This window comes from Hippocampus bargibanti, linkage group LG08 (genome assembly GCF_051943395.1).
Source record: "Hippocampus bargibanti isolate YZ-2025 linkage group LG08, ASM5194339v1, whole genome shotgun sequence".
NCBI lineage: Eukaryota > Metazoa > Chordata > Actinopteri > Syngnathiformes > Syngnathidae > Hippocampus > Hippocampus bargibanti.
The window spans coordinates 5,333,447-5,349,532 of record NC_142741.1 but is presented as its reverse complement, the minus strand read 5'-3'; positions in this window follow the sequence as shown (position 1 = coordinate 5,349,532).

Below are 16,086 nucleotides of genomic sequence, written 5' to 3'. Positions count from 1 at the left end.
GTATAGTTTTTGTTTTTTCCCCTTTTGCCGCTGTGTACTGCAAATGTCCCCATTGCGAGACGATGAAAGGCTTTGTCATTCTGATTCTGAAGCGTGACTTTGGGTTACTCTAGTGCCGCTTGTCTAGTGCCTCTCAAATTGGTGATTACCCAGATGATGGCGCAGCATCAAGAGCCACCTGGGGTTCAGTGACACTCGCTCAAGGTTGCAATGGTCGACCAATAATCCAGACCTCCTGCCACAACCATCCCCCAAAAGGAAAGGCAACAGAAGGAAAGGTTGCTGAGCCTGGATGGGCAGATGTGTGTACAGATGGTAATGTTCTTTGACTTTGCTTTACAAGCAAGAGAACAATTTCCCCCCTTGGAAAACCTTCAAGCGCAGCCATTGAGGGAGGAGTGATGAATGTCCTCATAACCGCCGTGCATTTCAGAGCCCGGCGAAAGGAAGTGCAATCAAACCAAGATGGCTGAATAAGCCGACATGAAGTGAGAGCTTGGCCATTAGCGGCGGAGCCAAAAAAAGTATCATTAGAAATTCTCAACATGTGACGTCAACGACTTGAAAGCGCAGGTCTGTAGCCTTTATGACGCATGGTGGGGACGGGGTGTGTGAGAGGTCAACAGGAAAGCATGGAGTCTTAAAATCAGTTTAAAAACAAAACAGAACAGCGGAAGGAATTAGCCTCTCTTTGTGCTCATCCAGTGTGGTGGTTTTGCGTTTCTAGTTTTAAATTTGGAAGGATGCGGATTAGCGGTTAGCATGTCTTCCTATGATTCAGAGCTCCGGAGTTCAAATCTTGTCTTTGGTCTTCCCTCTTTCCTATCGGCTTTTCCCTTCAAGGGGTTGCCACAGCGATCAGTGTCCTCCATCCTCAGAGGTTCAATTCGCATGTTTGTTTTGGCCAGGCTGTTACATCGGATGCCCTTCCTGACACAATCCTCTGTATTTATCCGGGCTTGGGACTGGCACAAGAAGACTTATCCCTTTGAGGCGACAGAACAAGAAACTCGCTCAGTAAAAGGCTCCCAAACACAAAATGGCCATCGGCACAGCAACATTCAAAAAGCAAAACTATACTCACCATTTGTTGACAATGCTCTGATCTTACCGTGAAATGGGCATCGCTTTCCCTACATTACATCACAAACAGAACTTCAAAGTCATTTAAGACGCTTTATATGCTGGTGTACAACAATATTCCCACCATTTTGACAGCATGCACTCAACTATGAACTACTTTTTCCATGTCCACTTGAGAACGCTCCTTGGAACTGTTCTGAGAGTTCTTATTCTTCCTGGGTGAACAAGATTCTGAACCGACCCCAGAAAAACATAAAGGAGTGACACAGATCCAAGTTATTATTGTTATTCTGATTTGCATGAATTTCGGATGCTGTTTGTTTGGTGGTTGACGCGTCAGCACTCTGGCTTACATTGAGGGGTGTAGGGCTCGATTCTGGCTCTCACCTTTTGTTGGGATAAATGATGGATCATATAAACGTTCTATCACCTTTCTGTGTGGAGTTTGCATCTTCTCTTTGGGCTTAAAAGATAACCAACATCACTTTTTGTTTCCTAACTGACATCAGAAAAAAGTTTTATAGCATCTAAAATACCCAAAACACGCAGTCTGGTATTTTTAGTCAAATGCAAAACATCAATAAAAATGACTTAAAGTGTCCAAAGTCCAAAAAAGTGGCCAGTTTCAGAAGGTCCCACCTCCTTGTTCGTGGTGTCACCCCAAGACGTCTTGCCTTGCTGGAGAATCAAAACAATGGCTTCAGATTCGGAGAATATGCTTTCTTGTTACTCATCCAGTTATGAATATGATTCAAATAGTTCTAAAGAGGAAAGCATACATGTTTGCAAAATTTATTCCGTGCCATTTTGAGGAAATAGGTGGGGGGGGGCGGGGAATAGGGAATTAATCAGCCCGTTTCCACGCGCTGGTTGCTTCCTTATACGGAGCTTTGTCACCCTCTTCTGCATCTTTTTGGTGCAACACGAAGTTTTCAGACCAAACAATTACAGCAAAATGCATTGACGTAATGGAAGGACTACTACAATGTGTCCTTTTTTCAGTCAGGGGCGTTCCTTCAGTGACGTAGGATGAGGACTCGTCACCAACTCAAAAAAAAGACTTCCGGAATATTCAGCGCGAGTCTTAAAACGTAAAATATAGCTATATGCGGTGGAATCTTTGTAAAATACGCTCAGTAGAAGTCATTTGAAGCCATTTTACAAATTATGGACACAACTTGTCCGGAAACGTTGGTTGTCCTTTAAGTGCGTTTTTGCCATGCATTCTGGTTTCTTCCCACATTCCAAAAAAAAGTATGTTGGATTTTTTTCCCTGCCCTAGACCTAACCCTAACTAACCTTAACCCTAAACTCTAACCCTAAACCCTAACTCGAACCCTAGTCCTAACCTTAACCCTAACCCTAACCCTTTTGTGTGTGCAGTGTGTGCCTTGGTGTGTCAATTTGCAGGATCGCAGAGACAAGTGGCGCTGGGGTTGCGTGCAAACAATCTTCATTGAGTGACGTAGCGACTCCACCTCTGCCCTGCTACCAATTGGATTCCATTCCTCCCCTCGACCTGGAATGGATTTCGTAGAACCGCGTAGGAACGATCAAATAATCCCTTCCTTTGCCAAGCTGTCTCCATCTCCACGATTGATCCCCCTACAGCCACGCAACATTTTAACGGAAACGGGCGGAGGGGTGTGTACCGTGTAAACTTTTCCTGACTTCTCATGACTGACTGAATTCTCTCATCGATCGGATCTTGACGTCACGGCAGCCGACACTTTTCTTTCCTACTTGGGTTTCCTCCGCACGGGCGGCCGAGGCCAAAGCAGCCCATCCCCGGAGCTCCTGGGCCAAAATGCGTTTGACTTTCGCAGCTGTTGCTAATCATGCAGGTGTCATGTTGGGTTACAAGCGCAGCTGTTGGGAAAGGCCTCTGCGTGTCCTGCTGTGGAAAGGAAGATGGACTCGGCAAAGGGGAAAATGTGATAATCACACCCAGCAATCCAAAACGAACATACCGCCAAGACTTACCTCGGATATGTTTTCGGGCCCCCCACCACCACTTCTTCACTCACTCATCCTCACTTATATCATTTATCATGTGAGTGGAAAGTACAAGCCCGTCGATCTCGCTACGTTAGCCACATCACCGGATCTTGTTAGGCACGAGTGTCATCCTCAGAAAGTTAATCTTATCATTTGTACAGGCCTTTTTTTAAGGACAGTCTGCGGCAGTAGTTCCCACTGTTCTTCGAGGAAAAGGTTTCTTCAGCTGTCATCTGTACTACATCTGTACTGTCGGACGTTATGCTTCTCATCCAAGTGGCTGTGTCAGCGAACTAGTTTTGCTGGGAACCCTGGCCCTATATATATATATATATATATATATATATATATATATATATACTGTATCCCTACTGTCCAGAGGTGGCGGTGCCAGACCTCTGCTGTGATAGGTCCCTGATCTAAGGTTGGGTGGAGCAGAGTACTTTTCCCAGGGGCTACACTGATTACTTCTATTGTCTTGACTGATTATGGTCTAGGACTGGCCTGATTGCCCCATTCGCTCTGCTATCACCTCATCAGCATGCCTAAGCCTTTGTGGTAACAATCTAAGACATCTGTTGTAAGCACGATCCAAATGAAACCTCACACAACCATGGCGATTTAGTGAAGGCCACTGTTCTGATAGGAATACGCAAGTTTTGCTTCGGACTGCCTTGCTTGTCTCAGGCGCCGTCATTCTACCCTGCGCAGATTCAAGACACGGCGTACAGGATGTTAGCCGGGCAGCCCCGGAAGAGTGAGCCGCCACGAGAAATGAAGCGGAAATCATCATTGTAGCGGCTGTAAAATAAACGCTTAAGAAACATGTCTGGCCGACAGGCTCCATAAAATGCGGCGGCGTTGCTACATCTGGAACCATCGTCGGCATTCTACATCGGTCAGCCGGCGATGACGATTCTCAATTAATCAGAATCAGAATCAGAATCATCTTTATTTCCAAGTATGTAGGATACACAAGGAATTTGTTTCCGGTAGAACACGCTGCACTAGTATCGTCATCAAAAAATAAATGCTAAGTGGCACTATACAGTTCCATTTTGGCTACTGTTGAAAGAGTTCAAAGAGTTGATGGCTTGGGGGAAGAAGCTGTTTATATGTCTGCTGGATTTGGTGCGCATGGATCGGTAGCGCCTGCCTGAGGAGAGTAGCTGGAAAAGGTGGTGGGCAGGGTGCGGAGGGTCTAGTAGGATTTTCCGCGCCCTAGTTTGGATTCTTGCAGTGTGCAAGTCCTCGAGAGTGGGTAGGGCGGTGCCAATGATTTTTTTCCGCCGTCCTAACTGTCCGTTGAAGTCGGATTTTGTCCATTTTTGTGGCGGCCCCGAACCAAACAGTGATGGAAGAACACAGGATGGATTCGATGACAGCCGTGTAGAAATGTTACAGCACCTCCTGTGGCAGGCCATGCTTCTTTAGCAGCCTCAGGAAGTACATTCTCTGTTGGGCCTTTTTCAGGATAGAGTTGGTGTTGACCTCCCACTTCATTTTTGAATTGAAAATTGAAATCAATTGTCTTGATTTGGGTCCTCCGAGTGTGCAGTCTCGTAAGATTGCTTTGAAATGTTTACCACGTGACTCGATGAAGCTCTTGAAATGGCACGGTCACAGCTTAGTTGTTTCAAGCGTGGGTGGACCTGCTTAGAATTCCGATCAGGGGGACCAAATATTTGCTCTGACGACTTGGAAGTTTTTAATCATCAGAACAAAAATCACATCAGGTTGGATGCGGCTGACGCAGCGAGAGCAACGAGGGGCAACTCTGACTTGCCACCACACCCTTTTGGCCCATGTTGACGGCGTCTGGCTGCGCGTTGGGTGTGTCTTTCTTATTTTTGTCTATTGATCAGTTGTGTTTTTCCCAGACTCGTTTGTGGCGGAATTAGAAGCAGCTGCTAGCGTTAAGTCCTCTGTCGGATGCGCTTACAGGATATATTCCGGGAGGTGTCCATGTTTAGTTAGCCGGCAAGTCCAAGAGCCCATCATCTTGTCCAATGGCAGTGAATTTTCTCGACTGGATGATTCATTTTATGGCCCAGCTCATCTTCAGGTTCATAAATCAGCCCTTTTCCGGGAAAAGAACAACTCGCTCCTTCTACTGCTGGGTTGTTGCCCTACCGGTGTGCTGGCCTGTCTCCTGCTATCTTCTCGACACCCTTGACTCTGCCTCCAGGGGCAATGGCTGCTGGAAATATCAGGATGGAGTCTGCTATTTCTTGGTCTGTGGCTATTAGCTTCGAGGCCATTCATATGTAGGATTGATGAGTAGTAGTAGGAGTAATAGTAGTAGTAGTAGTAGTACAGTGGGACCTTGGCTTATGAACTTAATTGGTTCCCAGATAGAGTGTGTAAGGCGAAAAGTGTGCATCCCAAAAATTAATTTCCCATAGGAAACCATTAAAATGAGAATAATCCGTTCCCAGGTCCCCATAAAACATAATTTTCTACTTTTTAATTTTCTAAGCCTTAAAACTACACAAAATATACCTTATTTTATGTATAATAAATGTGCTATAGTATTATGATTAAATAAATAAACTGTACTATACAATAAAGTCATTTTTTTTTTACCTTTGTGATGGTCGTTAATGGCTTGACGGAATGGAGTGTCCGGTTTCCTCAGCATTAAACACTTGATGAGGAACATGGGCTTCTTTCACCATCTTGAGGAATGATCCCTTGTAGGTGCTTTCTCTGTGATAATTGCATCTATTTCTTCATCAATTGTGATCTGTTTAGCTGGGTTGACAGCTTTTTGCATCAAGTGTACAGATGACTTGTGCGGGTTATTTGTGGAGCCTGATTGTGGAGCCTACACTCTGCTTTTGAATTATCAAAGTTGAAACGAGTCCAACTTTCACTGTTTTCTATCCATTTTCTAACCTTTTTTTATGTTTTTTCTTTTATTTTTCACTTTTTTCTCACTGTTTTTTTGTTTAAAACTCTCATCTCCCTTTCGTGTGTGTGTGTGTGTTTTCTCTCACTCTCTGTCTGTCTGCCTGTCTCTTTAATGTTTAACCCCCCCCCCCCCCTGCCCACCACTGCTGGGTTCTTGACCAATCACGTGGCTTTAACCGAAGACGCCATTTTGTTTTTTTGGAGAACAGCCTCACTCTCTCTCTGTCTGTAACCCCACCCCCCACTGCTGCGTTCTTGACCAATCACGTGGCTTTAACCGAAGACTGGGGGCGGGGAATAGAGGACAAAAACAGTGGCCACCATTTTCTTGGTAGGAGAACGGGCTCGTTCGCGAACGACACATCACTCATTGTGGCAGCTCTGTGTGTATCCCAAAACATAGTTCGTATGCCAAGGTAAAATTTTCACAAATGTAACGTTCGTAAACCGAAAAGTTCGTAAACCAAGGGGTTCGTAAACCAAGGTTTCACTGTATGCTTGAAGCAATCCATAAGCTTCAGCGAAAAGCCACCCAGCTCTTTTGGCCTGTGACCTGCCGGCGGGACTGCCTGATATTGCACAACGGATGCGGGAGACCAATCATATAAGGAACCTAAGGATAGTCGAGTGGCACATTCGGGTGTGCTCAGTTTTGTCGAGAACCGAATTTCGGTCGTAAACCGAGGTATGAAAGCCCAGAATTTTTTGTTCGAAAACCAAATTGCATGAGAACCCAGATGTTCCAAAAGCAATGTTCCAAAGACAACAACAGGGTGCCCGAAAGTGGACCTCACCTGTACGAAACCCAAATCCACATGCCAACTGGCCATTTTCCCAAACTGTTTTGATCTGGCTCAAGGTGTCGGGAAGGTGAACGCCACCACTTAGCCGCCAAAATAGCATACCCATCGCATCTCACGCTTGATTTGTGGACAGGCACTCAAAAGGATTTGGATTTTTTCCTCCGTATGACTTGAACTGGAAGATCTCGGACTTGGGTGCCCAGACAATGATCCGTTTTCTTCCTCCGGATGTGCTGAACTTTGATTGCAAAGAGATGATCATCAGCGAAGGTGCGGAGGAAGGCATCACGTTATCATCTGGGAAAAAAAAAACTAAATGACACCAGAGTTTGGTTTTTCGGTTTGTTTTGTTTTGGTTGCGTGTGTTACACATGTTGATGGTTCAGTGGTTTTGATCGCATGTCTGTTCTTTGCGCTGATTATTTCATGATTGCCTTTACTGTCCCTCGCCCCGCTTACTCACTCCACGAAATCCTGTTTCGCATCTTTAATTGTTTTGGAGGATCGCGTCGAGTCCGACGTTTCGTTTTGTTGCCATGGGATGACAAAAAACTGGCACGGCGGTCCGTTTTGGTCCAGATGTGAGGGTCAAATTGACATAGGAGAACTCCAGCGCAAATGTCTCGCTTGCCAAGGCGCAATTAAGAGACCTGCTCTTTTCCGGATGGATTAAAAAACAAGCATTTTGTTTGACTTTGCGAGGTGAACTTTGACCCCGTTTGTGAGTGATTGAAAGGAGCAGCAAGGGAGGACGCGTGCTTTCAATTGGATGCGTGTTTTATTTAAGAAGGTGAGGCTCAAGTCAAGTCCTTAATCCAAAACGCTGATTACTCTCTCAGTTGTCAATTTATTATATATTTATATATGATATTCTGAAACGTTTTTTTTCTTTCATTGAAGGTGCGCCTTAGAGTCCGGTGTGCCCATGTGCAAGAAGGTCTTTTTGGCCGGAAAAAAAATCCCACCAGGTATAGTAAGGCGTTTTTAGCCGAAAAAAACGACCATGTATAGTGAGCCGTTTTTGGCCCGATAAAAACGACCATATATAGTAAGGAGTTTTTAGCTGAAAAAAATGACCATGTATGGTAAGGCGTCTTTAACCCGAAAACAATGACCATGTATATTCGGGCATTTTCAGCCAAGAGAAACGACCAACTATAATAAGGCGTTTTCAAACGGAAAAAAAACAAGCATTATAGTAAGCTGTTTTTAGCCGAAAAAAATGACCATGTGTAGTAAGGCATCTTTAAATGAAAAAAACGACCATGTATAGTAACGCATTTTTGACCGAAAAAAAAAACGACCATGTATAGTAATGCGTTTTTGGCTCGATAAAAACGACCATGTATAGTACGGCATTTTTAGCCGAAAAAAATGACCATGTATAGTAAGGCGTTTTTGGCTGAAAAAAACAACCATGTATATCAGGGGTGTCAAAGTCATTTTTTGCCGTGGGCCACATTGTAGTTATGGTTTCCTCTCGAGGGCCGTTATGAATTTGGGGAACCCATTAGAATGTTTAAATCCCTTCAAATATTACATATAGAGCACACAGCAAATTAATGAATAACTCGTTTTCAAATCTGAAGTCAAGAATAATGACTTTTATTGTGGTTCACATCCAAAAATATGAAATTTTGGCTCAGATTTTAGCAATCATCATGGAATTTAACAAGTTTGATTTGCTTTTGCGGGCCATAAAAAATGATGTGGCGGGCCGAATTTGGCCCGCGGGCCTTGACTTTGACCCCTGTGATGTATATTAAGGCATTTTTAGCAGAAAAAAACAACAATGTAAAGTGAGGTATTTTTGGCTGGAAAAACGACCATATATAATAAGGCATTTTTACCCCCAAAAAATGACCATGTATAATAAGCCGTTTTTAGCCGAAAAAAAACGACCATGTGTCGTAAGGCGTTTTTAGCTGAAAAAAAATTGACCATGTATAGTAAGCCGTTTTTGTCCAAAAAAAAAACCACCATGTATAGTAAGGCATTTTTGGCCGAAAAAAACGTCCATGTATAGTAAGCCGTTTTTGGCCCGATAAAAACGACCATGTATAATAAGGCATTTTTAGCCGAAATAAAATGACCATGTATAGTAAGCTGTTTTTAGCCCAAAAAAAACAACCATGTATAGTAAGCCGTTTTTGGCCGAAAAAAAACGACCAATTATAGTAAGGTGTTTTTGACCGAAAAAAACGGCCATGTATAGTAAGGCGTTTTTAGCCATAAAAAACGACCATGTATAGTAAGGCGTTTTGACCGAAAAAAAATGAATATGTATAGTAAGGTGTTTTTAGCCGAAAAAAAATAACCATGTATAATAAGCTGTTTTTGGCCCGATATAAACGACCATGTATAGTAAGGCATTTTTGACCGAAAAAAACAACCATATATAGTAAGGCGTTTTTTGCCCGAGGAAAACGACCATATATAATAAGGCATTTTTACCCCCAAAAAATGACCATGTATAATAAGCCGTTTTTAGCCGAAAAAAAACGACCATGTGTCGTAAGGCGTTTTTAGCTGAAAAAAAATTGACCATGTATAGTAAGCCGTTTTTGACCGGAAAAAAACGACCATGTATAGTAAGGTGTTTTTAGCCGAAAAAAACGACCATGTATAGTAAGGCGTTTTTTGCCGAAAAAAACGACCATGTATAGTAAGGCGTTTTTAGCCGAAAAAAACGACCATGTATAGTAAGGCGTTTTTTAGCCGAAAAAAACGACCATGTATAGTAAGGCGTTTTTAGCCGAAAAAAAACTACCATGTATAGTAAGGCGTTTTTAGCCGAAAAAAACGACCATGTGTACTAAGGCATTTTTAGCCGAAAAAAACGACCATGTATAGTAAGGCATTTTTCACCCAAAAAACGACCATGTATAGTAGCCGTTTTTAGCCGAAAAAAAACGACCATGTATAGTAAGGCGTTTTTAGCTGGAAAAAAAAAATACTGTAGTAAAGCGTTTTTAGCCGTAAAAAACGACCATGTATAGTAAGGTTTTTTTAGCCGGAAAAAAAATACCATGTATAGTCAGGCGTTTTTGGCCCGATAAAAACGACGATGTATAGTAAGGCATTTTTTACCGAAAAAAAACAACCATATATAGTAAGGCGTTTTTAGCCGAAAAAAACGACCATGTATAGTAAGGTGTTTTGACTGAAAAAAAACGACCATGTATCGTAAGGCATTTTTCACAGAAAATAAACAACCATGTATAGTAAGGCGTTTTTGGCTCGATCAAAACAACCAAGGCATTTTTAGCGCCCCCAAAAAGTTACCATGTATAGTAAGGCGTTTTTAGCTTTAAAAAAATGACCTAGTATAGTAAGGCATTTTTCACCCAAAAAACGACCATGTATAGTAAGGCGTTTTTAGCCGAAAAAAAACTACCATGTATAGTAAGCCGTTTTTAGCCGAAAAAAACGACCATGTATAGTAAGGCGTTTTTAGCCGAAAAAAGCGACCATGTATAGTAAGGCATTTTTAGCCGAAAAAAACGACCATGTATAGTGAGGCATTTTTCACCCAAAAAACGACCATGTATAGTAGGCGTTTTTAGCCGAAAAAAACTACCTTGTATAGTAAGGCGTTTTTAGCCGAAAAAAACGACCATGTATAGTAGCCGTTTTTAGCCGAAAAAAACTACCTTGTATAGTAAGGCGTTTTTAGCCGAAAAAAACGACCATGTATAGTAAGGCGTTTTTAGCCGTAAAAAAACGACCATGTATAGTAAGGCGTTTTTAGCTGGAAAAAAAATACTGTAGTAAAGCGTTTTTAGCCGTAAAAAAACGACCATGTATAGTAAGGCGTTTTTAGCTGAAAAAAAATGACCATGTATAGTAAGGCGTTTTTAGCCGAAAGAAACGACCATGTATAGTAAGGCGTTTTTAGCCGAAAGAAACGACCATGTATAGTAAGGCGTTTTTAGCCGAAAAAAACGACCATGTATAGTAAGGCGTTTTTAGCCGTAAAAAAACGACCATGTATAGTAAGGCGTTTTTAGCCGAAAAAAACGACCATTTATAGTAAAGCGTTTTTAGCCGAAAAAAACGACCATGTATAGTAAGGCGTTTTTAGCCGAAAAAAACTACCTTGTATAGTAAGGCGTTTTTAGCCATAAAAAACGACCATGTATAGTAAGGCGTTTTGACCGAAAAAAAATGAATATGTATAGTAAGGTGTTTTTAGCCGAAAAAAAATAACCATGTATAATAAGCTGTTTTTGGCCCGATATAAACGACCATGTATAGTAAGGCATTTTTGACCGAAAAAAACAACCATATATAGTAAGGCGTTTTTTGCCCGAGGAAAACGACCATATATAATAAGGCATTTTTACCCCCAAAAAATGACCATGTATAATAAGCCGTTTTTAGCCGAAAAAAAACGACCATGTGTCGTAAGGCGTTTTTAGCTGAAAAAAAATTGACCATGTATAGTAAGCCGTTTTTGACCGGAAAAAAACGACCATGTATAGTAAGGTGTTTTTAGCCGAAAAAAACGACCATGTATAGTAAGGCGTTTTTTGCCGGAAAAAAACGACCATGTATAGTAAGGCGTTTTTAGCCGAAAAAAACGACCATGTATAGTAAGGCGTTTTTTAGCCGAAAAAAACGACCATGTATAGTAAGGCGTTTTTAGCCGAAAAAAACTACCATGTATAGTAAGGCGTTTTTAGCCGAAAAAAACGACCATGTGTACTAAGGCATTTTTAACCGAAAAAAACGACCATGTATAGTAAGGCATTTTTCACCCAAAAAACGACCATGTATAGTAGCCATTTTTAGCCGAAAAAAACGACCATGTATAGTAAGGCGTTTTTAGCTGGAAAAAAAAATACTGTAGTAAAGCGTTTTTAGCCGTAAAAAACGACCATGTATAGTAAGGTTTTTTTAGCCGGAAAAAAAATACCATGTATAGTCAGGCGTTTTTGGCCCGATAAAAACGACGATGTATAGTAAGGCATTTTTTACCGAAAAAAAACAACCATATATAGTAAGGCGTTTTTAGCCGAAAAAAACGACCATGTATAGTAAGGTGTTTTGACTGAAAAAAACGACCAAGTATCGTAAGGCATTTTTCACAGAAAATAAACAACCATGTATAGTAAGGCGTTTTTGGCTCGATCAAAACAACCAAGGCATTTTTAGCGCCCCCAAAAAGTTACCATGTATAGTAAGGCGTTTTTAGCTTTAAAAAAATGACCTAGTATAGTAAGGCATTTTTCACCCAAAAAACGACCATGTATAGTAAGGCGTTTTTAGCCGAAAAAAAACTACCATGTATAGTAAGCCGTTTTTAGCCGAAAAAAACGACCATGTATAGTAAGGCGTTTTTAGCCGAAAAAAGCGACCATGTATAGTAAGGCATTTTTAGCCGAAAAAAACGACCATGTATAGTGAGGCATTTTTCACCCAAAAAACGACCATGTATAGTAGCCGTTTTTAGCCGAAAAAAACGACCATGTATAGTAAGGCGTTTTTAGCTGGAAAAAAAAATACTGTAGTAAAGCGTTTTTAGCCGTAAAAAACGACCATGTATAGTAAGGTTTTTTTAGCCGGAAAAAAAATACCATGTATAGTCAGGCGTTTTTGGCCCGATAAAAACGACGATGTATAGTAAGGCATTTTTTACCGAAAAAAAACAACCATATATAGTAAGGCGTTTTTAGCCGAAAAAAACGACCATGTATAGTAAGGTGTTTTGACTGAAAAAAACGACCAAGTATCGTAAGGCATTTTTCACAGAAAATAAACAACCATGTATAGTAAGGCGTTTTTGGCTCGATCAAAACAACCAAGGCATTTTTAGCGCCCCCAAAAAGTTACCATGTATAGTAAGGCGTTTTTAGCTTTAAAAAAATGACCTAGTATAGTAAGGCATTTTTCACCCAAAAAACGACCATGTATAGTAAGGCGTTTTTAGCCGAAAAAAAACTACCATGTATAGTAAGCCGTTTTTAGCCGAAAAAACGACCATGTATAGTAAGGCGTTTTTAGCCGAAAAAAGCGACCATGTATAGTAAGGCATTTTTAGCCGAAAAAAACGACCATGTATAGTGAGGCATTTTTCACCCAAAAAACGACCATGTATAGTAGGCGTTTTTAGCCGAAAAAAACTACCTTGTATAGTAAGGCGTTTTTAGCCGAAAAAAACGACCATGTATAGTAAGGCGTTTTTAGCCGTAAAAAAACGACCATGTATAGTAAGGCGTTTTTAGCTGGAAAAAAAATACTGTAGTAAAGCGTTTTTAGCCGTAAAAAAACGACCATGTATAGTAAGGCGTTTTTAGCTGAAAAAAAATGACCATGTATAGTAAGGCGTTTTTCGCCGAAAGAAACGACCATGTATAGTAAGGCGTTTTTAGCCGAAAGAAACGACCATGTATAGTAAGGCGTTTTTAGCCGAAAAAAACGACCATGTATAGTAAGGCGTTTTTAGCCGTAAAAAAACGACCATGTATAGTAAGGCGTTTTTAGCCGAAAAAAACGACCATTTATAGTAAAGCGTTTTTAGCCGAAAAAAACGACCATGTATAGTAAGGCGTTTTTAGCCGAAAAAAGCGACCATGTATAGTAAGGCATTTTTAGCCGAAAAAAACCACCATGTATAGTAAGGCATTTTTCACCCAAAAAACGACCATGTATAGTGAGGCGTTTTTAGCCGAAAAAAACTACCATGTATAGTAAGGCGTTTTTAGCCGAAAAAAAACGACCATGTATAGTAAGGCGTTTTTAGCCGAAAAAAACTACCATGTATAGTAAGGCGTTTTTAGCCGAAAAAAACGACCATGTGTACTAAGGCGTTTTTAGCCGAAAAAAGCGACCATGTATCGTAAGGCATTTTTAGCCGAAAAAAACGACCATGTATAGTAAGGCATTTTTCACCCAAAAAACGACCATGTATAGTAAGGCGTTTTTGACCGAAAAAAACGACGATGTATAGTAAGGCGTTTTTATCTGGAAAAAAACGACCATGTATAGTAAGGCGTTTTTAGCCGGAAAAAAACGACCATGTATAGTAAGGTATTTTTAGCCGAAAAAAACGACCATGTATAGTAAGGCATTTTTAGAAGAAAAAAAAACCATGTATAGTAAGGCGTTTTTAGCTGAAAAAAACGACCATGTATAGTAAGGCATTTTTAGCCAAAAAAAACCACCATGTATAGTAAGGCGTTTTTAGCCGAAAAAACGACCATGTATAGTAAGGCGTTTTTGGCCGAAAAAAAACGACCATGTATAGTAAGGCATTTTTGGCCGAAAAAAACGACCATGTATAGTAAGGCGTTTTAGCCGAAAAAACGAACATGTATAGTAAGGCGTTTTTAGCCAAAAAAAACACCATGTATAGTAAGGCGTTTTTAGCCCAAAAAAACGACCATGTATAGTAAGGCGTTTTTGGCCGAAAAAAAACGACCATGTATAGTAAGGCATTTTTAGAAGAAAAAAACACCATGTATAGTAAGGCGTTTTTCGCCGAAAAAAACGACCATGTATAGTAAGGCATTTTTAGAAGAAAAAAACACCATGTATAGTAAGGCGTTTTTAGCCGAAAAAAACGACCATGTACAGTAATGTGTTGTTTGCCCGATAAAAATGACCATGTATATATAGTTAGGGATTTTTAGGTACTAGGGAATTTAGCTCAGTGGCAGAGCGCTTGCTTGGCATGTGTGAGTTCCCAGGTTCAACCCCTGGCCTTTCCACTTTGCAAATTTCCTCATTATGGGACTATTAAAGGCTCTCTTTTTGGCCCGAAAAAAAATGACCAGGCCTAAGGCGTAAAAAAAATGACCAGGCGTAAGGCGTTTTGACCAAAAAAAAAACCAATATGTATAGTAAGGCGTTTTTAGCCGAAAAAAAATAACCATGTATAGTAAGCCGTTTTTGACCGGAAAAAAGGACCATGTATAGTAACGCATTTTTGGTCGAAAAAAACAACCATGTATAGTAAGCCGTTTTTAGCTGGAAAAAAAAATTACTGTAGTAAAACGTTTTTAGCCGTAAAAAAACGACCATGTATAGTAAGGCATTTTTAGCCGAAAGACATGACCATGTATAGTAAGGCGTTTTTGGCCAGAATAAAAACGACCATATATAGTAAGGCATTTTTGACCAAAAAAAAAACCCACGATGTATAGTAAGGCGTTTTTATCTGGAAAAAAAACGACCATATATAGTAAGCTGTTTTTAGCCAAAAAAAGACCATGTATAGTAAGGCGTTTTTTTGGCCTGATAAAAACGTCCATGTATAGTGAGCCGTTTTTGGCCAGATAAAAACGACCATGTATAGTAAGGCATTTTTAGCCCAAAAAAACGACCATGTATCGTAAGGCATTTTTCACAGAAAATATACAACCATGTATAGTAAGGCGTTTTTGGCTCGATCAAAACAACCAAGGCATTTTTAGCCCCCCCAAAAAGTTACCATGTATAGTAAGGCGTTTTTAGCTTTAAAAAAATGACCTCGTATAGTAAGGCATTTTTAGCCCAAAAAAATGACCATGTGTAGTAAGGCGTTTTTAGCTGCGAAAAAATGACCCTGTATAGTAAGCCGTTTTTGGCCCAATAAAAACGACCTTGGCGTTTTTGACCGAAAAAAACGACCATATATAATAAGCCGTTTTTGGCCCGATAAAAACGACCACGTATAACAAGGCATTTTTAGCCCAAAAAAATTACCATGTATAGTAAGGCGTTTTTGGCTAAAAAAAACAACCATGTGTAGTAAGGCGTTTTTAGCTAAAAAAAATGACCATGTATAATAAGGCATTTTTAGCCGGAAAAAAAATACCATGTATAGTCAAGCGTTTTTGGTCCGATAAAAACGACCATGTATAGTAAGGCGCTTTTGACCGAAAAAAAACGACCATGTATAGTAAGGCATTTTTAGCCGGAAAAAAAATACCATGTATAGTCAGGCGTTTTTGGCCCGATAAAAATGACAATGTATAGTGAGGTGTTTTTGGCCCGATAAAAACGACCATGTATAGTAAGGCATTTTTTACCGAAAAAAAACAACCATATATAGTAAGGCGTTTTTAGCCGAAAAAAAGACCATGTGTAGTAAGACATTTTGGGCCTGATAAAAACGACCATGTATAGTAAGGCGTTTTTAGTCGAAAAAAACGACCATGTATAGTAAGGTGTTTTGACTGAAAAAAATGACCATGTATAGTAAGTGGTTTTTGGCCCGATAAAAATGACCATGTATAGTAAGGCATTTTTAGCCGAAAAAAACAACCATGTATAGTAAGCCGCTTTTGGCCCGATAAAAACGACG